Genomic DNA, 12,470 nt, shown 5'->3' with positions numbered 1-12,470 from the left:
AAATAGTTGGAAATGTTCACTGTACTCGATTCTCATTTAGAAAGACAACTGTCCATGGGTGATTTCTATTGCCAGAATACATGTTTGTATTCATATACAATATATATACTTGCAGCTTTCACTATCTTTTAAAGGGAACATAAAATGAAAACGACCATACAATGCCAAAAATGAATATAAAACTGATCAATGTCAATAATTCACATTAACAAAGGAACACTGGGAATACTAACCAATGAATTAGTGCATAAAGAATAATCCAGTCCTGCTACATTTTTGCTTGGAAATAGTAGCAAGACATTTAGGCAGAAAAGGGAAAGATGGTAAAAAACTACACCTCTCTTTACCCCAAATGGCCAGGCTAAATTCTGATGCTAATCCAATAATGTAGACTTGCATGACTAGGTGACTTGCATGACTGTAGTTCTTAAATAATTATCTACAATGAAACACACTCCGATCTTCAAAAAAAAATAAAATAAAACCAAAACTAAAATGTTAATCCTTTAGCCAGTTGTAAATAAATTTCATATATTGAACCTCTAAATCCCATTGTTTGTCTGGGCAAGGGCTAGACCCCTGTACCTCTAACTGCTGCCCCTCCCCAGCCTGGTCCTAACCACCTAGCTCCCTCTACTCCTAACTAACGTACATGGACCACAAGCCATTGCCCAAACTATCAAATCAATGTCTGTAACTTTCCTCAGCTTTTTACCCAAGTGAACGAAGAATACCTAATATGTATGGCAGGTTAGTAAAAGTCCTTCATGAGAAAAAACAAAGCAGGAGAGATAGTACTGTGGTAGGGAGGGACCAAACCATGAGGAACGGTATCCAGGGAAGACCAGTGTAATAACAGTAACAAGAACCATTGCAACAGCAGCAGGAATATCTGAGTCTTTATCATCTGCTAATCGGTATCCTAATTGCCTTACATGTGTTAACTGATGTAAAGCCAACAATAACCTCATTATTGTCCTCGAGAGGAAACTGAAATACTAAGAAGCGACTTGCCAAGGTCACGCAGTGAAACTGGTGAAGTGGCGAAGCCAGCGTTAGGATGCAGGCATGATCCGACAGCTATGCCTCACCAACCACAGCCCACGTCACGCTTCTATGAAGGAATTAAGTAAGTGACGAAATGAATGCATACTGTAGCAACGGGCTCACAAGACCACAGAGCAAACCTCAGCCTCAGAGGCTGATACGTTTGAGCAGCTTCTGATACACATTGATAGACACTGCCCACCAATACCGAAAGGTGACAGATGCCTTGACAAATGGCAGGTGGGTGCCTGCTGTGAACAAAAATCACAAATGGCTACCTTCTCAATACCTGGTAAAGTGTACTTTAAATTTCTACAGGACAGTTATCACAAATAAAAATTACACAAGATAATATCACAAAAATCACATGGTAAAAAATTATTTTTAATAAAGAAGGCAAACAAATGCGACATTATCATTTCAATGATGAATAAATGCTGAATACATATTTCATACTGTGGCACAAGTTACTGTCCATTTCCAATTTTCCATATTAACGAGAAAGGTTCAATGACCAAGGTTCCAACTCCTCTCTTCAAATGCCTCAACTACCCTTTACCAAGCAAACAGACAACCCTGTTACAATTGCTGATCACTGAAGTCCTAAATGACCCAAAATAAATAATTTGCTCACTAACTCCTCTCTTATTATTTATGCCTAATCAGTGAATGCCAATAAGCAAGAAAGCAAAGGGAAATCAGAGTACTGCTGACATGATAGGCAAGAAAATATTCTATGATGGTGAGAATAAAAAGACTTCTATCTAGATATGAACAGACATTTCACCACAGAAGACACATGAAACACCAATCCTATATAATAAAAGCCTAATATGCTAAGTGTCCGGTTGTTCAGTCATCTGTTCAACCAATCAAAGCGTAATATGTTAATGATATGCTAAGGCTGCTCAACCGTTCACTATGATGTGCACTGACCACCAGAGGGCAGACACTCCAACCGGTAGGTTAGCTTGCTGCTGGGGTCCAGCCGATCGGGACTGAGAGAGACAGGCCAGACACTCCCTGGACCCCTCCCGCAATCCCTCCCTGGCCCCAATCGCGCAAAGGATGTCCGGCTGCCGGGCCTAAGCCATCAGTCAGACATCCCCCGAGGGTTTCCAGACTGCAAGAGGGCACAGGCCAGGCTGAGAGACGCCCCCGCCCCGAATGCACGGATTTTCTGCACCGGGCCTCTAGTAAGTAAATAAAAAAGTTTAGTATCATTACTCAAAGAAATGTAAATTAAAACCACAATGAGATGCCAGTAGACAGTAGTCCCCCCTTATCTGTGGTTTCACTTTCTGGGCTTTCAGTCATGGTCTCAAAAATGTTAAATGGAAAATTCCAAAAATAAACACTCCATACGTTTTAAATTACATGCCATTCTGACGAGCGTGACATCTCGTGCTGTCCCCCTCTGTCCGCCTGAGATGTGACTCACCCCTCTGTCCAGCGCACCCACACTGCGCATGCTCCCCGCCCATGAGCCGCTTAGTGGCCTTCTAGGTCATCAGGTCGCCGCATCAGTGCTTGAGCCCACGTGACCTTAGTTTACAAGAGGAGTGATGCTGGCCACTCGGATCTGCCACGGAGAAGCCGCAAGTGCTTCCTTTACGTGAACAGGTGAGTGCAGTGCAATAGGATATTCTGAGAGAGAGACCTCATTACGTAACTCTTATTAAAGTATATTGTTGTCATTGTTCTGTTTTATTAGCTATTATTGTTAATCTCTTGCTGTACCTAAATTAACTTTACCATCAGAATGTCTAGATAGAAAAAAAACATAGCACATATAGGGTTCGCTACTACCCGTGGCTTCAGGCATCCACTGGGGGTCTCGGAATGTATCCCCTCCCCCCACACACACCATGGACAAGGAGGGGACTACTGCACAGTCACTGAAACAGCCAGACCTAAGAAGACGGACAACACCAAGCGTTGATGGGGATACGGAGAAACTACAACTCGTATTGCTGGTGAGACTGTGAAACTATACAACTCCTTGGGAAACCAGTTTCACAGCTTCTTAGCCACTTAACATACACTTAGCATGTATGGTAAAACATACACTTAGCATGTGATCCAGAACTCCCACTCCTTGGTTTTTGCCAAGAATAACAAAAGCATCCGTCCACACAAGGGCTTGTACTCAAACGTACAAAGGAGCTTTATTCTAACAGCTTCGACTGGAAACAAGCAAGCTGTCCACGAAAGGTGAATGGAGGAGGTGTGGTATCAACATATAGTGGGACACCAGGCAACGGAAAATGGAACAAAACGGATAGACACAAGCATGAATGAATCGCAAAAACATGTTGGTGAGAGAAGAAAGCAACACACTAGTGAGTGCACACTGTACGCTTCCACTTAGGAATAAATTTGCAAATTCTTGAGCCACCACCAGAGAACATACAAAGATCCAAAATTCACACATTTATGCAAGCCAGTCCTCAACACTGGAAAGCTACATACAATATAATTTTCTGACCTTACAAAGAACAATCAGCATTATCTTTCAAGTCTTGGTTTCTGCATCTATAATAACATAGTAATAGCTCATAAACTTCGCAAATTTAGTTATGAGCATTAAACAAGCAGCTAACGTGCTTAGGTAGTGCCTGGCATAGGGTCCGAGTGCACTAAGTGCTGACTAATTACTGGGGCTGTTGTGCAATCACCATCACAATCACTGTCATTACTGATGGGGAGGGCAATGCATTCGGAAAGAGAGAACTCAGAACACAGACACGTGGAGCAGATGGATGTCACTGGAAATCAATTAGTTCACATTCCCATTAAAATCTCATCACTTTGCTCACGACGTCAGAAAGGCAAACAGTACAGCGAATGCCAAATTAGAACTTCTGGAATCTATTTGGAATCATTTACTATCTGATACTAATCCTGAAAAAAAAAAAATGCTGCTAAGGTCTTACGAGGATGCACAGGCATATAAATAGATACTAAGTCACCAGAAACAGTATCTTTAAGTCAGTAAAATCTCACAGAAGCAAGCATTGAAGGAAGAAAGGGATTTTAAGCACCAGGGCCTGTTCCCCTTACAGGAGGCAAGAAAGGAAGATGACACAAACTTGAGTAGGTGTGATGAACAAAAAGAGCAAAGCAGGGCGCAGGGGAGACAGATGGGCGCAGCACAATGACGCGCCCCGTTGGAGATGGGAAAGCATCCGAGTTTAACGTGACAAATAAATGCAAAGGTCAGAGAGAGGCAGGCTAGTCCCGGCACCGGGAATCAGGCGCAATCCCAGCCCTGAGTGAGGGTGAAGGGCTGGTTCTTGTATAAGCCCCCCTACAACGCAACCTGTTCCATTCTCTGCCCGGGGATGGAGCGGCGAGCATTTGTGTCCTGTGTGACAATATTCTAATGCCAAGAAATGCCATTGTCCACCACACCCGTCCACCTCCATCCATATCCCCTGACCTGCCCACGAGGCCCAAAGCATCTCTTCACGCGGCTGCTGCTCTTTTTTAAAGAAAATACCCAACAGCTTTCCCGGGTAGAATTCGCACACCATACAATTCACCCACTTACAGTGCACACTGGATGTCTTTATACTCACAGGGATGTGCAACCGTCACCACTAATCACAGAACATACTCACCTGGTACCATTCACAGTCACTCCCCGCTCCCTATCCCCGGCCCGCACCCCGGCCCGCAGCAGTGGGGCATCTGCTCCTGTCCCTATAGCTTGTGTGCTCTGGACGTTCTGTGTAATGGGACCACACCAGCCAGGCAATGGGCACACGCACTTCAGGTGGGAGAGGGGCAGAGGTGACACACTGCCCACATCAGCTCAGGCCACTTCTTGACACCAGCTCCCTTAAGGAAAGCTTTTATTGACAGGTCTCTGGCTATCAGAACTGCAGACAAGGGGTGTGGCTCAGTGGTTGAGTGTTGACCTATGAACCAGGAGGTCACAGTTCAATTCCCTGTCAGGGCACATGCCCGGGTTGCGGGCTCGATTCCCAGTGGGGGGGGGGGGGGCGTGTAGGAGGCAACCAATTCATGATTCTCTCATCAATTGATGTTTCTCTCTCTCTCTCCCTTCCTCTCTGAAATCAATAAAAACAGATTTTAAAAAAGAAAGTGTATAAAGAGCATTTCAAGTCATTATCTAAGACTCAGGGAAAATATGAAAAAAAAAAAGGAAATGAAAACTCATAAATGAGGTTCCAAAGACAGGCAACTGGGCACAGGTACTGCCTGCCTTTCACCCCAAAGACATCATTACCCGCAGAAGGTTTCCATTGGTTACGCAAGACTTCTGATGTTCCAGCCAATATGCCCTTTAATTCTGGTGGATAGTTTTACACAAAGAAATGTAACATGGCTAATGAAACAAGTCAACTTCTACAACAACAGAAAACACTGACAAAAACACCTTTTTCATTCTAGGGAAAAAATGCTTACAGGTAATACATATTTCCAACAACTAAATTCTAGAGACCACTCAGAAAGAACTCCCATGTCTAATTCCTACTTTGTTTTAAATTTCTCTTGTTAGAAAGCATAAAAGACAGAACCAATTAACTTCAGCTACAATGAACATATATAGTGCCACCTTATTCAACTCAACAAGGCGTGTGGCGTCTAAGAATGACACACCTACCATGCATTATAACCAAAGGACAATTCTCAAGATCATAAAATAAAACTGGTAAAACCAAAAGAGAGAAAAATAATGAAAAGAGTACATGTGTTGTAATTTTCAAAAAGATCATATCCATCAGCTCAGTCAGAAGGGTAGAAGCCACCTTTCCTGAGAACTTCCCACGTGAGAATAAAGAGGTTCCACAGAAGCCCGTGGCTGAATATGGGCCCATACCTCATTCGTGTTACAATAGAGCCGAGGCATTTCCAATACACGTCCTAGAAACCAACCTTGGGATGAAGAACCTTGCTTTGCAGATAAAAGCATGTAAAACTCTTGCCACCCCCCAGAACCCGCAGCTGCGTGCTGTCCGAATGCAGCCAGAGTGTTTCTACTCAACTAGAGGCCTGGTGCACGGGATTCGTGCACTGGTAGGGGGTGTGGCCTGCGGGGATCGGCCGCTGTGGGAGTGCCGCTCATCCTGGTCAGCCAAGCGGCCGTGGACCCACCCTCTGAGCGGCTGCTCCCTGGTCCAGCATCTTCCGTGGAGCCAGAGCACTCGCCTCTCCAAGGGACCGGTTCGGGGCTGGGCCCAGGGACATTAACACTGAGAGGCGACAGAGTAGGCCTCAGTCCCGCGGCGGCCACGAACCCACCTCCCAGCCTCCGGGGTCAGCTCTGTGAGCCCCGCGGTGGCGGCGCTGCGCAGCCTACGGGCGTCCAGAGGAGGCAGCAGGGAGCAAGGAGGAGGAGCCTGGGGCAAGGAGGCAAGGATCGCAGCCCGGGTTCGGGAGCAGCCACTCATCCCGGTCAGCCGAGGGGGCAGCTCCTGCATTGAGCGTCTGCCCCCTGGTGGTCAGTGCATGTCATAGTGACTGGTTGTCCAGTCATTCTGGTCGTCCCACCTGTCAATCACTGGGCTTTTATTATACAGGATTAGCCTATTTCTCAGACAAGGAACTTTCTGGAGTCCCTAGCTCACCAGAGGAAGTTAACTGCCCATGTCCTTTCTTAACTAAAGTAGCACTGACAGCATAAATCAGCAATTTTCAACCTTTTCCATCTCACAGCACACACAAATGAATTAATTACTAAAATTCTGCGGCACGCCAAAAATATGTATTTTTTGCCACTCTGACAGAAAAATCAGTATGATTGTGATTCATTCACACCAGACAGCTATTGTTGTGTTGGCTGTTGTCGTTTTTTATTTGACATCTAAGGGAAAAGACGTCAGTGCCCCTGACTAAATAGTCAGGTTTTAAAAATTCTTGCAGCACACCAGCTGACAATCACTGGCACAAATCGAATCCCACTCCCTCTTCTCCAAAAGAAGAGACTTTATCAGAACAATGGTGATAGAGTATCTAAGTAACTCTAAAATTTATTTCCCTAAACCACATGAAAAAAAGGCAAAGGAAATTCTACAAAAAACAACAAAAACACGCTTTCAGCACCGCCTGAAGACAAGGAATGCTGAAACCACAAAATGAGGAATGAGACCAGAACACTCACCCCATCCCAGCACTCGGGGTCTCAGGCTGTCCCTTCTCCCCTACTGGACACAGGCTTGGTGGCAAGGAGGCTAGTAAAGCAGCCGGGGGGCGGGACGGGGGGTGGCATTAGCAAGGACGCCCGAAAATATTAAACCTACCCTGAATCTGAAAAGACTGGAACCGAGTCTGGTGGATGGGAACTGGGAAGGAAGTTCAAAGTTCTGGCGATTTAAAGGCACAGGCACCAATTAAGACGTCCCAGCCATGTAGAGGGGCCACCCGGGCCACATGTGGCTTCCGGGGGAGGAAACGGAGAAGGAAAAGGGATGTCCTTTGGCAAGTGGACAGTAAAGGGAAAAAGAAAAGGGGAAAATCGAAGGTCTTGGAAAGACCAAACAGAGTCGCAACATTGCAAGTCTCGCAACCCTTCTCTGACCATTCAAACCAACCCAAACCACGGAAGTAAGAGGACGGTCTACGCTGACAGAAGAGGGCACCATCGAACTAGGAACACCACAAACGCCCCCCACCGTAAAGAACAAAGGACACGGGCATGCAGGAGACCAGGAAACAGAATTTGACCCATACCAACTGAGCGAAACCCCTCAAAACCACCCCAAAGCAGGTGAGAACAGGGCAACACAAAACTCCAAACAGAATTCAATGAAAACCACTTTGAATCAGAGATTCAGACATTAAAACCCAAAACGGTCCAAATACAGAAAAGCTGGCTGCATTCAGAAAAGAAATAGAAAAAATGAGACGTTATCACAGAATGAGACGCCCAAGGGAGAACGGGCTCAAAACCAAATGAGCTACCACAGTCCACGGCGTGTGCTATGAGCCACATCCATCCACATCTGTGTTACGTGTCATCTGGTTTCACGCAACTCCCTGTCGGCCACTGCACACTAACTCACAAGCCACAGCCCTCCGACGCCCACTTACATGAGCACACTTGTTTTTCAGTGAAGTGCCATATTTGCTATGTACTCACGTATTACTTAACCATTTAACATGTCCAAAACCACGCTGCTATTTTAAACAGGTTTATTCGGTTCCTGCTCTCTCTTTTTAATGCCTCACTAACCAAGTTTTTGAGTCTGTTCCCCAACTCCATTTATCCCATGAATCCTGTGGTATTTATTGCACAACTTGGTAGAGCTCAGGGAATTTAGAGACACACAGGCCGTATCAGAGACCTGACTGTAGCTGTGCACGTGTGGGTTAGTACACACACGTATGTTCCTTCGCTCTACTGAGAAGGCCTAGGAACAGTGACACCCCCGCCCAATGAGCACACCCAGCGCCCAGAGCTTGGTTTCTAAACGCCAGCCTCCAAGAAAGCCAGGGCTCTTTGGAAAAGAAGACGATTCCAGGCCTAGGACGGGGACAGGGGAAATGCAGGCTGAGCCTGCAGCTTCTTCCAGTCCCCGACAGTAAGGAAGTTCGTCAAAAAGGACGGGGACAGGCCAAAAGGACACAACAGGCAACCAGAGGGACTCCCAAAGGCCAGCGCGGGCCGATCTGAGCAATAAAGTAAATAATGACAGCATGAAATCATAGCCTACAGATAAAATATCTTTGGGTCTATCCTATATAATAAAAGGCTAATATGCAAATTGACTGAACAGTGGAACGACCGGTTGCTATGACGCACACTGACCACCAGGGGGCAGACGCTCAGTGCAGGAGCTGCCCCCTGGTTGTCAGTGCACTCCCATAGGGGGAGCGCTGCTCAGCCAGGAGCCAGGCTCACGGCTGGCGAGCGCAGCGGCGGTGGCGGGGAGTGGGCCTAAGCCATCAGTCAGGTATCTCCCAAGGGCTCCCAGTCTGCAAGAGGGCACAAGCCAGGCTGAGGGACACACACACACACACACACACACACACCCCCAAGTGCACAAATTCCGTGCACCAGGCCTCTAGTACTAATATAAATAAGTGACTAAATAAATAAATGATGGAGGAGGGACAATTCTTCCTTATGGTAGACTTTCAGTTGGTAAATGAAGGAAAAACAAAATCATTAGGTAAACATTACAGTAATAATTGCTGTAGATAAGGTCCACTGATGGATGCTAAAAGGAGTGGGTGAAAGTCTGAAGAGAAACAGGAAATCTAACATAGACTCTCCCCCCAGATACATACCATTCTCGAAGAGAAAAGCTAACTTTTCAATGGAGAAGCCAAGAGAGGCCACCTTAACTGTGACCAATATGAACATCACCAGGAATAAGACACCGATATAAACGTACCTCTGGGCATGCTACCATTACTCTGGTGGTGTTATTGCCAAAAGAGAAACCCAAACTCAAAGACGTTCTAGAAAGGAATAACCAGCACTTCTCAGGAGCATCCAGATCACCAAGACAAGAACGAGTCACAGCAAGACTCCTCCTTATGCTTCTTGTACAAAGATCCCCTCGGGTCCCTGCCCATTTCATTTCTTCACTCCAGCCCTCTCCCAACACCCGTGTCCTGGCCAAATCCTTGGGCCTCATGACCAGGAACTGCCCCACTCTGACAGTGAGCCCTTCCCACCTCTGACCTCGCTGTTTATCGCCCATCAGGCGCTCCATCACAGGTAAACACATGGACGGCCTCACCCTGCTCCTCCTCCTGACTCCCGTTTAGTACGCTGCCCACTCATTCCCCCGGTGGCCCATACACCTCCTCTTCACCCCTCACTCTTTCTTTCACCTTCCACGTGCCTCCCATCACGGAGGCTTTTCACTCTGCCGCCCACCTCTCTCTCAAATCCACCAATTCCTCCCACCCCCACCCCCACAGCTGTAGCGAGGCACCTGACCCCGTTTAACCAATTTGCTGCCACCCCTTCAGTAGTTCTCCCCGCCTACCAGTCTTAACTCTCTCCAAAGATCTCTCCGCAGTGCAACGAGCAGTAGTCCATCGCCTCCCAGGCTTAGGGTGCTTCCCTCCGCCCTCGGACCCCGTACAAATCCCCTAACGTGGCTTAAGGGCTCTTCCCAGTCTGCCCGTTTCCCTCTTCAAGCCCCACCTCTGTACTCCCGCGGGCCTGCTGCTCTCTCCCGCACCGCCCGGCCCGTGCCCGGTGCGCTCTGAGCTTCTCCAAGCAATGCAGGCTCTGTAAGTGCATCTCTTGTCCTTAACACAGGCCTGGCGAACGCTGTCCCCGCTCCTCACACAGCTGTCCTGTTCACTCTGCAGGGTCCAACCTGAACTGAAGGTGCCACTTCCGGAATAAACGTTTCTGCCTCCTTTGCAACTGGGTGGATCGCCCCTTCTTTGCGTTCCCGGAACCTGCACGGTCCACATCAAGCACACAGGTAAGCGGTGACGAACACGTCTGTCCACACCCCCCCACACCCCCACCCCCATCGCACTGTGAAAGCCGAGCCCGGGCACTGGGCGCCTCATCACCGAGCCGCGTGGACGGAACGCATAAGGCAAGGACCAGCCCTGCGAATCAATCGCCAAGGCACCACGACGCTTACACAGAAGCCAGCCCGTGAACCCCGGGCTCGGGAGCACAGTCTTCCTTCCACCAGCTTGTGGCACTTCATTTTTACTTTCATAAACAACCCCATGTTGATTAGACACGAAGCAGGCCAAGTTACAGAGCATCTAGATAGCATCTCATTTGATAATTAAGCGATGCGCAGAAAGGGTGTTACTTGCTAAAGAACAAAACACTGGAAAACAGCAATGCCAAGACTGGGCATTTTGATGTTCTTCAACTGCATACTTGAAGCTCAGGAACCAGCGTTTTAAATGCTGAAGTTGAAAAACTTGACCGTTTTTCATTTCTTCTAGGAGAGCAGATTACTAAAAACAGAACAAATGAATCACCAATTCACTTTAAAGGATCCACAAAATTACCTAAAATGTTATCACAAACAGAAGAATATTTAATTACGGTATGAGAGTAATAAAGATAATACTGAGTCATTATTTTAATTATATGTTATAAACAACACATGGGTATCAACTATATTCCAGGCCTGTGGAACATACTCGCTGAATATCTAAAGAGAGATAAAAAACAGGATTCTTACTCCCAAGAGGCTTACGATGTGGAAAACAACAGACAACCATTGCAAAATGCTATAGAACAATCAGGTGGAAGTCGTCGCTTAAACTGTTGACACTTTCAGTTGGGAATGTAAGAAGGTACACCCTGCTGCGCGAGGAATCACCAGAAACTGGCAGTGTCTTAGCCTGGGCAGCGGAGAGGCCTCCGGAACCACGCAGCCTGTGTCCCAAGCACTCCTACCTCCTGCCCAGGTCTCGCTTCTAAATACTCTCCCCCGATCACAGAGACCAGGCCTCCCCGAAGAGACGGCTGGAGGAAAAGCAGAAGGGGAGCCTGGAATAACGCATGGCCCCCCAAGAAGGAAGTGCTCCAGAAATGACAGGCGCGTGTCAAGACGATCAAGGAGTGAAGCTGAATTATGGAGCGCCCACTGACCGAATGTGAGTCCGTGCGGGACATCCAACTCATCAAAATGAGTCCTGTACTGATAGGCGATAGAGTGTAACCTACCTGATTAAAAAAAAAAAAAAAGAGTCTATGAATTTATGGAGATATTAAATAAGCAAATGAGAAGGCGAAGTTCTTCTTTACAATGGAGTCAAATGCCAAGCAGTAAATGTGGGACGAACCACAGAAAAACACCGTTTTGAAACCATTGTGTAGTAGCTGATTCAGGCAAGAATCCTCAATGAATGCTAAAACTATTATGTGAGCATTTTAGGGAGGACAGAGTATTTACAGTCCCAAAGTGTCTCCCCACAAATTATTCAATCAGAGCAACGATTACAATGATCACTTTATATGGGGAAAACTGGCAGGCAAACCTGCACTAAGTGGTCCAAGCGCACATCATCAATGGCCAACCTGACATCACACAGCCTCCTAACGTGGTGCCGAGGGCACGCCATCCCTCATGAGGTATTCCTGCCCCAAAGCTTAGCCAGGACCTAACACAGCAGCAGGAGGACGAACCCAAACCGACGGCCATCCTACAAAGGGCCTGTGCTCAACACTTTTAAGTCAGAAAAAAGAAAAAAGGGGAAAAAAGGTTGAAGGACTGTTTCAGATGAAAAGAGAGCAGATGTGACAATTATAATGGAATAGATACTACATTAGAAACAATGCTACTAAAGAATTGGCATAAATAAGATTTCAACAGGAACTGCCTATTACAGCATCAATATATTAAATTTCCGGAATCCACCACACAACAGTTATGTAAGAATGTGTTTTGTTCTTCGAAGGTATCAGCTAAGACAATTAGGGTAAAGGGTCATGATGTGTGCAACCTACTCTC

The 12,470-nt window shown here is 46.7% G+C and overlaps 1 protein-coding gene across 6 annotated transcripts in view; it reads right to left on the bottom strand.

The window, feature by feature from the left end:
- Window positions 1-12,470, bottom strand: part of MEF2A (myocyte enhancer factor 2A) — a 61,078-nt gene that overhangs the window by 39,752 nt on the left and 8,856 nt on the right. The window lies entirely within an intron of this gene.

This window comes from Eptesicus fuscus, chromosome 25 (genome assembly GCF_027574615.1).
Source record: "Eptesicus fuscus isolate TK198812 chromosome 25, DD_ASM_mEF_20220401, whole genome shotgun sequence".
Taxonomy (NCBI): domain Eukaryota; kingdom Metazoa; phylum Chordata; class Mammalia; order Chiroptera; family Vespertilionidae; genus Eptesicus; species Eptesicus fuscus.
This window is presented reverse-complemented; position numbering and strand designations above follow the sequence as displayed.